This window comes from Rhinatrema bivittatum, chromosome 3 (genome assembly GCF_901001135.1).
Source record: "Rhinatrema bivittatum chromosome 3, aRhiBiv1.1, whole genome shotgun sequence".
In the NCBI taxonomy this organism is placed as follows: domain Eukaryota; kingdom Metazoa; phylum Chordata; class Amphibia; order Gymnophiona; family Rhinatrematidae; genus Rhinatrema; species Rhinatrema bivittatum.
The window spans coordinates 300,690,797-300,704,501 of record NC_042617.1 but is presented as its reverse complement, the minus strand read 5'-3'; positions in this window follow the sequence as shown (position 1 = coordinate 300,704,501).

The following is a 13,705-nucleotide window of genomic DNA, read 5'->3' as shown; positions in this document are numbered from 1 at the left end:
CAATCACAAAAATGCATCTTAGTCTACGTCATGGGGGAAGCCAGTTATAAGATGTTCCTACTATCAGGAGGCTTAAACTATTTATAATGTTACCCTTCACATCTAGCCACCAGTTTTATCTTTTATAAAGGTATAGAGATGTAATGGTTCATTAAAAATAAAATTATTCTTGTTATATGTCACTAGACATTTATAAGGATACTTGAGAAAGAATGTAGCACCTAGAGCTATAATTTTGTTTCAATTGTAGAAACTGCTTTCTACAATTTTGTGAAATTCGTGAAACATCTGGAAACATATATCTGTTGGCCACAGACAATCTTTTCTTATTGTAACAACATTTTTTAAATACCAGATCCTTGTCCTGCTGTAAAGCAAAGGAAAGCAATAGGGTAGCCCTTGAGGGAATATCTGTTACGCGCCCCGTCTGCGCCTGGCCCGCGCACGGGCCTGCTCACCTCGCTAGCTCCTCTGCAGGTCATGGGTTGGCCTCCCCAGCGGCAGCTGCGAGCTCCTCCAGGCCTTGGCGTCCTGCGGCGGTGGTCGCCGGGCCTTCCACTAAACACCAGGCCTCGCGCCGGAGTTCAACATCTCCAGTGGCGTTGGCCACGCCCCACGCACACGTGCGCTCCGCCCGGTCTCTTGTAGGGCCAGGGGCGGGTCCTAGCTCCGTGGCACGTCCTGATTGAATGTTCAATATAAGGAAGTTCCTGCCTGCACTTCCTTGACTTGGCAATCGGGTTGGCACTGTAAGTGTACAATTTTGCCTCCGCATTCACAGCCTTGTTCCAGCCTTGTTCCAGTCTCATTCCAGCCTTGTTCCAGCGTCCTTCTGTTCCAGCGTCCGTCTGTCTCGTCTCCCCAGGTAGTACCCTCGGACTGTCTCTCTGGTACTGACCTCGGCCAGTTCCTTGACCATCCTGACCGCTGCCTGCATCCTGACCTGTGCCTGCCTTGTGACCTCGTCTGACCTTCGGATGCTGACCTCTGCTTCGTTGACTACTCCTCGGACTGATCCTCGGATTCTGACCTCGGCTACCTTTGACCACGTCTCCTGATTCTGGCTCTGTCCCTTGCCTTGTCATCGCCTACGCTGTTCTGTTCTTCCTTGCTCCATCAGACCTACAGCCTTGAGTCCGACCGTGCTTCCTTGCTGTCCGTGGGCACGCCTGTCTACTACCTCTCCAGGAGACCCTGCGAGGCCTACCTAAGTCCAAGCGGCCCGGGTCCCTACGGGCTTCACCCAGGGGGACCGCGGGCTTCCAGTGGTGAAGCTCATCCTAGCCTCTGTCTCCTCCTGTGCTCTGCCCCCTGGGGGCAGGTGCTTCCTGGACCCTACCAGGGAGCCGTTCTCCACTGCTCCAGGACAAGAATCCACCCCGAGCGCAACAATATCGTCTATAGAGGACTCGAGAAATGCAGAGAGGGATGGATTCTCCACTCTGAGTGGGTCCATCCCTCCTTCTGAGGAAATCACCTGTTGATTCGAGTAATGAGACTGCAGGTAGCAGGTAATCTGAAACCAAACTTTTATTAGAGAGCGACAAAGACAAAAGGGGCAGGAACAAAGAATGAGGAAGTAATTTGTTCCTGGAATTTGCTCCTGGAGTAGCACAGGTTTTTACTAGAGATGTGCTTCGTTTATCACGAATTAGGCAATTTCAATGAAATTGCCTAATTCATTGTGGGTCGGGGGCCCCGAACCCCAAAACTGATTTTCCCCGAACTACGAGGAAAATTAGTTTTTCGGGTTTATATGGGGGGAGGAGCACATTTTATTTTTTTTAATAAAAAAACACCCCAAGCATTAAAATTTTACTGTAATACAACCCCCCCCCCCCCACCATCCCGATCCCTCCCCAAGACTTACTAACATCCCTGGTGGTCCAGCGGGGTCCCGCAAGGTATTTCTCTTTCCGTGCCGTCGGGCTTTCTTGCCTGCCTCACATCAAAATGGCACTGATAGCCTTTGACCTACTATGTCACAGGGGCTAGCGGTGCCATTGGTCAGCCCCTGTCACATGGCCATCAGCGCCATCTTGTGCTCCTACCATGTGACAAGGGCTGACCAATGGCACCGGTAGCCCCTGTGACATAGTAAGAGCAAAGGCTATCGGCGCCATTTTGATTACTGGCAGCCGACGGCCCGAGTGCAGGAGATTGCTCCTGGAACCCCGCTGGACCACCAGGGACTTTTGCAAGTCTTGGGGGACCCTCCTGTTTTTTGTTCGTTTTTCCAAAAAACTAACCCTGGAAAAACGAACTTTACCCCAAAGCGTCCGACTCAAAAAATGACCCGGTAGAAAAAAAACAAAGCTCATCTCTAGTTTTTCATCGTGTTAATACTCAGCTACTCAGCTCCTCCAGCAGTGTGCATAGCATTATAAACCAATCAGAGCATATTCAGGGTGTTGTTTTAGATAAGTGCGGTACATTTGATTTGATTATGTATTAGACCAAGCAGCTGGGGTGTCGGTTCATTGCATTCCAGCACGTATTCAGGGTGCTCTTCTTTCTTTGTCCAGAAACTAGTATTCAGGAATACAGCAGAGATGAGGTGCCTCAGAAAGTCAGTGCATAATACATACACACCCTTTTACTTTTCAGGAGGTAATACCTTTTTGATAAGGCAGGACAATTATCTGAAGAAATAGACACAATTTCATAAACAACTCAATTTCAGACAATAATTAGTCATTGGAAAATTTAAAAATTGCAAATTCTTATTTCTCAACCTGTTTTCTATATTTTATGAGAGTGTAATATCAAACTACCCTTTATGTGAGCACCCTCCACACCTTGGAGTGCAGATATTTGAGAATTCACATTGACTAAAGAACTATATCTAACACATTCAAATGTTGATCTTGCTCACACATTTTTACTCTAATCTCAGTGGTAATCTTACTCAATTGTTGGACTGTAGCAGACAAGGATCTATCAAGCTTAGATACTACACACCAAATGTTACTCAAGGTTACATTAGATGAGCGGTTCTCAACCAGTGTGTTGTGACACACCAGTGTGTCGCCAAGCACACGCAGGTGTGTCGCCACACTTCCCGATCCCCCGCTGACCCAGCTACTCCCTCTACCCGAGCAAAATAGGTCCTCCCTCCGGGCTTAAAATGCTGATAGCCCAGGATGAACGTGGCAGGACAGCTGGAGTCAGTGGCACCAGCATGCTCCCTTCTTCCTGCCCTCGCTCCCCGTGGCCCAGAAGAGGAAGTGGTGAGCAGCAGATGCATGCACAGGAAGAAGAGACCATGCTAGTGCGGGCAGCAATGGCCTGAAGAAGAGAAGAGAGGCGAGCCTGAAGAATGAGCAGCACGGCACGGAGTGAAGCGAGGAATGATGTCAACCCCCACAGCCGATGGGACTCCTTACTCTGCGAGGGCTGAAAATGAAGGCGGTTGCTGTTGCCTTTAGGGTTGGAAGTGGAGGAGGCTGTTGCTGCTGCTAGTTCGGGGCACTGTATTGCATGGGCCCCATAGTAAGGCAGTTGCCCAGCAGCATCCCGCTCTGTGAATGCTGCCGCTAAGTGCATGAGACAACAGCCACTCTGTGCTGTTTGCCTCCACCTCACTTTTTACGGCCTTCTCCAGACCACCCCAACCATGCTCTGAGTAAGCACTAGAATCTTGTCATTGATGACTGCCCAGATCCCCTCCCTTTCTGTCAGGGACTTGGGATGCTAAATTGCCCATGGCCGTCACCAGCCCAGGTACCCCCCCCTTATCAAAATGGCACCTGAGCATAACTGTTCAAGTTGCACCCCCTTCTTGCACTGGTGAGGAGCCACCATGGGAGAGGCCAGTAAACCGTTACTTTGTCCTGATCGCTTCAACCATGCGGCTACAAGAGTTTCATTGGCCATTTGCATTGTTAACAGGAAGATATCTAAGCCCACGTCAGACAAATGAATCCCATCAACCCAATAAAGGCCCAAGCAATCTGTTGAGATATCTTCGTATTTTAGCTGTAGACCCCTAGTATTCCACAAAAAACCCTACCTCCTTATTAATCATCCTTCTGATTTTCTCCACTGCTTGTGGTAACTTAGCATCCCACCAGCCAATCTGGTGATCACGTAGGACCAGATCATCACCACATTTGGCCAAAGGGACTTTAGAAAGGCCAGGTCTTCTTATCTTTATGATAAGGTCAATAGTTTTTAGGGAGACTTGTCATTATGCCCCCAGGTGAATGAATGTGCCATTCAGCCTGGGTTGATCCCTAGCATGTTAAAAGGAATGTGGGTATTATCTGGCTCCAGTAAGGTCTTTATTTATATATTTTTGTAACTGTTGCACTGGCAGGTCACCGTCATGCCTCCTTAGTACTTTTCCTTTAAGGTTGTAACTGTGCAGTTAACCCCCATGCTGAAATGTTACACCAGAATGACCACTTATTATCTCTATTCTGGGTTCCTTTCTCCAGTTACTAGGGAGGATACCTAAAGCTTCACCCCAGCTCTTGTTGCTGCCGTTTTTTTTGGCCCATAATATAAAGGAGTGACTCACCATCCACATCCTTCTTTGTCCCATGCGCTTTTCATTGATGTTCACATGCTGTCCTCTTTCCTGCCCTAATAAAAGAGAACACAGTCATTGCTCGTATTATTTGAATGAGCCCTTCTCATGTGGCCTTTGCTAAATGTGAAACTCCACTGCCCTGAGTGAGCCCTGAATAACACCACTTTGTCCCCTTGAGTCTTTGAAAAACAACTAAAACTTGGTTTTTAACAAGCATTTACCCAATTTATCTGATGAATTGAATATGGTCTCATCCAACTTTTGTCAATGATTTTTTACTATGTTGCTGTTACTGGTGGAATCATCTTTTAGGCTTGTGCTTTTTAACATTTTTGCTGGTTTATGTATGGATTTCATCCTTGTAGTTATGTTATGTGGCACCCCCTATGGGTAGTGGCATACCGAGGGTCTCCGGCACACGGGGACCAATGCATTTGTGTTCCTCTCCAGTGCCCCCCTCCCCCCAATCCTTCTTATACTAATGCCTATTGCCTAAGGCCACAGAAAATCAGTGGCATCTCTAGACAGAATAATTTGGGGGGGGGGGGGGGGAGCCAAAATGACATTTCCTCATCACACCCACCTCCATAGCATGGCCCCCTGCTTTAACATTGGCTATAAAAAAGTCTTAATAAGAAAGTCCCAAGAGTCCTCTGCGTAACGTTAAAAAGCTGGCTAGTTTCACACTTCTAGTAAATGACTATTAAAATTATTTGATAGCCTCATTCAACTAATTCTATATGGCTATGAGAGTGAAGTCTGGAAAGTATACAGGAAGGGACAGAATGTGAATATAAATCCTGCACCTCCATTTCTGTAACATACTGTGCATCCAACAATGGAGCTTGGGTGTTTCCCTTACAGCTCATCATACAAAAAATATTTTCAAATTCTGGTGTCACCTCACAGTAACAGCAACACAAACACCTTCCACTGCCAGACACATAGTAAACTACCACAAAACCCGCAAAAAAGACACTCAAAATCTATACAGCAAACCTATTGTAACATAACAGTAATAACACCAAGGACTCAAACAACAATAACCCTACCTGTGAAAAAGCAAGGGTAAATATTACACTGGGTCCTAGAATACCAATACACCACCTACTGAGGAAACAAAACAAACCCGATTGCTATAGATCCCTATACAGACACTACATGCTAGCAGAATCTCTCATCATGGTCACACACACAGAGCAGAGACAGACCCTCACCAAATACAGAATAAAGGATCACAAATTAGACAAAAACTGAAATGGAAACCCCAAGAAGTCAGACTCTGTCTGTTAACAATGGAAAAACAGAACCACCATTCCTCAGAAAACTAATAAAATCAAGAAACATAAAGCATCAGTTATAATAGTAAAACTATATTAATAAAAGAATATTTTAAAACTACTGACAAATAAAATAACTTCTATTAATTAAAATCATACACATTTTTTCAAAATTTCTCAAGCACCAATAAAATATTTCAAAACAGCACATGTATCAAATAACACCCAGTAATAACTAATAGGGATTTAAAAAAGAAAAGCCCCTGCTGTCCATACCTGGGAAATCTTGATTTCCAGTCACCCTGAGATTGTCGAGGATTAGGGGGTTAAGGGGGCATACAAACCTTATCCTTTCTCTCTCACACATACACTGTCACAATCACACACATATATGCATGCTCTTATACACACCCACACCTCTCTCTCTCACAGACACTGACACACTCTCAGGCTCTAAGACCATCTCTCTCCCTCCCCCACACACAAGCTCTTTCTCCCCTGGATTATCTCATACACACACATACACACTCTCACTCTCACTGGCTCCCTCACATACACACACACAGAACCTCAAGGCAGGCACCCATTCATTTTCACACACACATACATCACACATAGGCAGGCACCTATTCTCACACAGACAGACCCCCAGGAAGACACCCATTCATTCTCATACACAGACAGACCCTCAGGCAGGCACCCATGCATTCACACACATACACCCCCAGGCAGACTCCCATTCATACACATGCACACATTGAAGCCAAACCAGGGGCGGCTCAAGGCAATCGGCTGCCTGAGGTGAGGAAAAAAAAATGCCCCCACCAAGGTGGGGTGTAGGTCAAATCACAGAGAGAGTGGGGGTAGCGGGTAATCCCACTTGGAGTCTAGCCCTCATGGTGATTTGAAATGCTGGGGAAGGAGGGATGCGAGGGTCAGGGTTCCCAGAGGAGTGGCAGATAGAGTGCTAGATAGCAGATAGAGTGCTAGATAGCACATTCCCAAAGATGGCATATCTAACATCTCAAAATAATTTTTCTTTTTTACCTTTGTTGTCTGATCTTTGTATTTTTCTAATCAGTTGGTCCTGGTCTCTTTTTCCTATTTTTTCCCTTGTTGCTCATTTCCTAATTCCTTTTCTGTGTCTTTCCTCTACTACTGTCTTCTTCCCTTCCACATACACACACATACACACACACACACACACACACACACACACACACATACACGCTTTCTCTCACAGACTCCCTCACACACTCAAGCTCTCACTCTCATATGCTCTCCCCCCATACACACACAAGTTCACATTCTCTGCAGACTCACATACAAGCTCTCACTTTCTCACCCCTCCCCAGGCTTACATTCTTATGCACACACAGATGCACAACCAGGCAACCATTCTCACCCACACACACAAACCCAGACTTCCATTCTCACCCACAAACCGATGCTCCTATCCTCACCCACACATACACATATTCAAGTTCCCATTCACACCCACACATACACATATTCAAGCTCCCATTCTCACCCACACATACACACATTCAAGCACCCATTCTCACCCACACACACAAACCCAGACTCCCATTCTCACCCACATATACACACATTCAAGCACCCATACTTACCCACATATTCAAGCTTCCATTCTCACCCATACACAAACCCAGGCTCCCATTCTCACCCATATATACACACATTCAAGCTCCCATTCTCATCCACACACAATCCCAGGCTCCCATTCTCACCTACATATTCAAGCTTCCATTCTCACCCACACACAAACCCAGGCTCCCATTCTCACCTACATATTCAAGCTTCCATTCTCACCCACACACAAACCCAGGCTTCTATTCTCACCCACACATACATACAATCAAGCTCCCATCCTCACACACACACCCAGGCTCCCATTCTCACCCACACATACACACATTCAAGCTCCCATTCTCACCCACCATACACATTCAAGCCCACGCACAGCTTCCGCTTCCTCCCTCTCCCAAGCAAGAAGATCAGTTGGCCTCTCCTGCTGCCACCGGCCTCCTGCTGTCTTTGGACCATACAGCTCACCAATCTTCCTGCTTGGGGGGGAGGAAGTGGAAGCTGTGTGCGGCGCTTCTGCTCCCTCCCCCCCAAAATAGGAAGATCGGTGGGCCATACGGCCACAGGATCGCTTCCCCATGTGTGCCGTGCAAATGCACGGAATGGCGCGCCGGCCCTGGGTCCTCTTCTTTGCCGCGCAGAGATGGGATCCCGCGACGACCTTGCAGGTCCGGTGCTCCACTTCCGGTTCCAGTTGGGTGGGCTTGGGTCCAAATTGGGTGGGCAGCTGCCCACCCAGGCCCATCCGTGGCTACGCCACTGTCTTGTTGTGAAGTTGGGGATGCTTCCAATAGGATTCGGATTAGCTGCTGGCTGAGCTTTGCGCATGTAAAATCACCATGGGAGCTCTACTCAGAAGCCTGAAACCACAGGGCACCTACCTACAGAGAAAATTAGTGATGTATCGTCAGATGTAATTACACTTTTTATGGGCTTTTATTTAATTATTATCAAATAAGTAAACTTTAATTTAACACCCCTAAGCCTGGTCCTGTTGATTTGTCCCAGCATCTCATCCCATGGGATGCATCTAGCCTACACACACCAAAAGCAAGACAGCATAAGAGAGATTTTTCCCCCATAAAAAGAATCCACCCAGGATTAAGAGTTAAGCATGGGAGTAAATTACTAGCTGGTGTAGCCCTGAAAGAAAATAAATTAGTTTGTGGGCCATTACAGTTATATTGGAATTATTTATCTTATTGTATTTTAGTTATGCATTTTATTGTAATCCACTTTGATTTTATTTTGCAAGGAGGTATTATAATGTGCTATATTAAACTTAAAGGGGTCGCTTCTAAGATCCGTTCGCTGACTGGCATGCGCATGTTATAAAATCCGCTGGCTGTGCGCACATGCCGCACCAGATTGTAAAATCCATGCATGCATGTGTGGATGGCCTGCGACTCGCGCGGGCAGGGGGAGGAATTTTATAACCTACGTGCGGCAACGCAATTGGCCGATCCCCAGTTCCTTCCCAGTCCACTCCAATAAAGGAGCGGACTAACCCTAACCCTACCCTTCCTACCTTTCCCTTCTCCTCCCTGACCCCTAACCCTAACCCTACCTAGCCCCTAATTTTTTATTTTAATATTTACTGCTCCTCTGGAGAAGAAGTACCTTCTGTGTGCTTAGCCAGCTGCCAGCACACACTTCCTCAGGACAGCAGATAATGGTGCCATCCCGGCACATCACCCACCCCACTGGGGCTGTTGTATAATGTGTGCAGTGCCACGCGCGTAACCCCCAAAATTTATGCATGGCCCTTTTAAAATTGGGCAGGAAGTGTCTTAACCATACATTGATATGACCACCACTGTCACTTCCCCTTCTGCTAGCACTGAGCCATGAATTGTGTTCCTGGTTTCTGGCATTACCTCACTCACTTTAAATACCCCAAAGCAACAGATCACTCCTACCATGTTCTGGATAAATGTATTTTATATCTTCTGTAAGCTATCGCACACCCAAATGGTGCTGGCTCCCCACCTTCCTGGCTTCTTCTATGTCTCCAAGGACCCCCTGTTGCTCATCAGAGGATTGGCCAGTTCAGACTGCCAGGATGGCCAGGATACTTGCTAGCCCTGCCCTAGTCTCCTGCCTTCCCCCCCCCCCCCCCCCCCCCCCCCAGCTCATCTCTGCCATGCCCACACTCCCAGACAGCAGCCCTGGTCACATGGCTCATGCCCCCTATGACGGCTGGGCCCTCTGACTTGTCTGATTTTGTGTCAAAGAAAGCCATGATTTGAATATCATCGGCATAAACTGAAGGCCTGAAATCACAATTCCTAGTGTCAAAATGTCAAATGCTTGTGTCCTGGCAGCATGCAGCTGACACTCCCTTTCTTCCCTGTTCCTGTCCTCTCCAGTGTTTATTTATTCACATTCTTTTACTTCCAGGCTCCCTTTCCATTAGCTTAGGAATTTATACTCCCCCTCCCTGCCCTGCCGTTAAAGGAGAAAGAGTGCCTGCTTGGGTGATATCCAGCTCAGACCTGCTATTTCCTGGCTACAGGGTTTTCTTTTTATTTTTTTTTTATACACCTCGCTATTACACAGAGAAATAATTTGAAACTGGCCTGCAAAGCTAAGGATGTGTGCTTTCCACTTCACCTACTCTCAGTCATCACCTGCCGCCTGTCTGCTGAAAGAAAGCATTGTATCGGCTCACCTGTTCACTAAGCATTTGAAAATGTTATTTTCATCAGGAAGTGCGGCACAAATGTACTAAATGTTAATCCCTGTGGGGGAGGAGGGAGCGTAGAGCTAGGAGCTGGCCCTAAAGGAGAGAAAAAGAAAAGAAAAGGGCTGGCGAGGAGGGATGGAAAAAGGGAGAACCACAGGTGAGAGTTTTCCTGGTGCCGCCTCACAAATGACAAGGCAAAAGTTCATTTTCTGCAATGTGTTTTGTGAGGCGGCACCAGGAAAACCCTTCTTCCTGTTGCTGTCCCTTCTTCTTCTCTCCCTCCTCCCCAGCCCTTTTCTTTTCTTTTTCCTCTCCTATAGAGTCAGCTCCTAGCTCTATGCAACGGTTCTCTGTTGTGCGAAGGCCAGCGGGGTGTCCACCATATTGCAGAGGACGCTGGTATAAGAAGCCACCAAAGGATGGTGCAGGGCTGGTGGGAGCAGGCCAAGCCTTGGGGAGGTGGAGCAGAGGGGGTGAGGCTGAGCCAGACAGACAGGGCTGCAGAGGGAAGGGAGAGAGAAGGCCGCAGAACGGCAGTTGCAGGGGAGGGGAAAGGGGGGGAAATGGCCATAGGGGGAAGGAAGGGGAGCAGGGGAGAGAGTGAGAGAAGGCCAGAGAGGGAGGGATTGGGCAGAGAAGGCTGCGCAGAGAGGAGTGAGGGGTAGAACACTGTTGAGGTAGGGGGTGGAGTGGGGTGGGGTGGGCTGGGGAAGAGAGAAGGTTGTGGAGAGAGGGATGGTAAGGGACAGAAGGCTGCGGAGAAAATGATAATTGCGAAAGAGTGATGAATACCACCACATATATTATCACAGGAAGCAAACGTAAAGAGCAAATCACCCCAATTTAATACAAATTGCATTGTCTTCCAATTTACAACTGAGCCAAGTTTAGATTAATAATTGTACTTTATTTAAAACATTTTTAGACTAGCTTCCCAGGCAAAAAAATGACCACCCAAGGTGGGGTACAGTATTATAACTCACCAAACCAACAGCAGAAGTAAACAAGAGCAGACTACTAAACCAGACATCAAAGTATAATTAAAAGATCCAGCATCCCACCCATCACCACATGTACAAATGTAGCATTTAATGTGAGAACAGTCATGTTTTCACTTTTTTTTTTTTCAAAACCTCAGGTAGTTTGTCTCCATTTTTACATCCTATGGCAATAGATAGGAGCCGCCACCAAGTCTATCCTAACATGCAGACTAACTTTTTAAAATCACTTTGCAAGTGAACAAGATCACTCTGTACTGAGGACCACATTCCAGAGGACAGGGACCAGGACAGATGACCATTCAGGTACATTGGACCCTTACCACCCAACATCTAAATGTCAATGTTAGGATTTTTAAACTGAGCCCTCCATCTCACGGGAAGCCAATGCAGGGCCTAAAGGATTGGGGCAGATAAGGTCCTCCTTTTTTGACCACAAATAATCCGCTTGACTTTTAAGGCCCTGAAACTGGGCTGGGTTCTCCATAACTTGGAGCCTTGTCTGTCCTACTCACCATGCAGGGATTTAAGATCAAAGAATGAGACACGTCTGTCCGTCCCTTTATTGAAAAAGCTTCCTCTGGCATCCTCAGGCAACAAAGCATTTTCCTGTGCTGCAGTATTACTGTGGAATTCCTTGCCATGTGGAGGGAGAATTCTCCGGTTCAGCAAACTGGTAAAATCTAGGCTTTATAAGCAGGGCTTCAACTCCGAGTTATGCCATGAAAATCTGTTTTGGGGAAAGCTTTTGAGTGGGCGCCTTGTATGAGCAGGCGCTTGCTGTCAGTTGAGACTTTTAGAAGTATCCTTTAAAAGGTATTGCTTTATTGTCGATGGGTTATACGCCTTTTGGTTCCGTTTAGGGATATTGATAGGTGAGCGGAATAATCTGAGGGAGTGCAAAGATGTGCATTTTTAGCTTGGTCATGGTGCTGTTGGATTTGCAGGAAATTTACCAGTTTGTGATAACTGAGGTCATGAAGATGTTCAATGAATTTTTGCTTTGAGAATTTTTTTTTTCTTTTCAATGTTGTGAAGTAATTTGTTGTGGGTATATTTTCAATTATAGAGCTGTGATCCACTTTGGATGAATTTGGAAAGGAGGAATAGACATTTCTTAAATAAAAAGGAGAATAACCCTGACAGAGAGTGACAGGGAAAAGAATTGCTGAGGGAAGAGAGAAAGAAAGAATGAGGTTTAGGGAAGGGGGGAAAAAAAGGGAACAATATTAGATAAAAGCAAAAGAAGGATAAAGTCAGGAGTTTGGAAAAAAAAGAATGAATAAAAAAGCTACAAAAATGATAATGAGAAGGGTGAGAGAGAAACATCAGACATAAAGGTCAGAGAAAACTCATTTAATCATTCACTTTCATTTACAATTATTCACACAATTTTGACTCAATGATACACAGTTCTTGTGATTGCTCTGCAAAACGTTTAGTGATAAACATTCTCTGGAAGAGAGAACTGTAATGGCAGGATAGCGAAAGTGGCACACTTTGAATAAAGACAGAAGAAAAGAAAGAAATGCAAGAGAGGAAGATATAGTGAAAGAGAGAAAGAAAGAAGAGCGTGAGGGAGAAGGTGCGCAGATGCACAGGAAGAGGAGAGGAAGCCGAGTGAGAAAAGGCCCGAGTGAGCAACACAGCTGCTTAAATGCAAACAGCCTACACGGACAGTCAAAACTAGACTCTGATCTAGGATGTGTGCTTTTGGACCTTGGCAAGTGCAGGAGACAGAGAGTAAATGCTCTCCAAGAAAAGCTCTAGCGAGGTGCAGGAGCCCACCAGGAGGAAAGAAAGGCCGTGTTCAGGGGAGAGTGCCTGATCAGCGTAACATTAACTGGCTAAATTACTACTGTAAGCTGGGTCCTTTGCTGGTAATGCATTTGAGATGTACAAATTAACTTTGAACTAGACAAAATTGTTTCTATAACCTTTGCAACAAGAGTGTTTAACCACAAACCTAACGCAATATCTACCCTACATAAAACCATGGTTTATCTTGTGCTACTTTTAATAAAATTATTATTACCCACCTCAAGAAAGTTGTAGGCATTCTGCTCTCTTTACGTGAATTTGGACCTTATTTTATCTGATTTAAATGTCAAATGAACCATGCAAGACTAATTATCCCCTACAACAGTACAAAATTCCATTCAATCAAAAATCAGATGATGGGGAGGAGCAAATGTGACAGATCTTCCATTAGGCACATTAGGCAGTTGCCTGGAGCGCCAACAAGTGGGGAGATGGGGAGAACTGGCAAATTCTCAGAAACCTCCAGGAGCCTCCCACTACTTTTGAGGAACGCGTGGCACCAACTGCAAAAAAAAATGTTGAAAACCTGTGGACCAGCACTTCCTGATTGCTGATCTCATACAGGGCAGGACGTCCAGTGTGCCAGCCTGTGAGTTTTAAAAAAAATACTTGTGGTGCTGGCATGGAAAGAGGAGAAAATGAATGCTGGGTTGGTGTGGAATCAGAGAGAGAGAGAGAGAGACAGGATGCTGAGTAGGAAGGAGACTGGAGAGAAGGTGCTGAGGGGATGGGGGTGGTGAAAAAGGGGGGTGCTGAGGGGATGGGAGTGGCGAGAGAG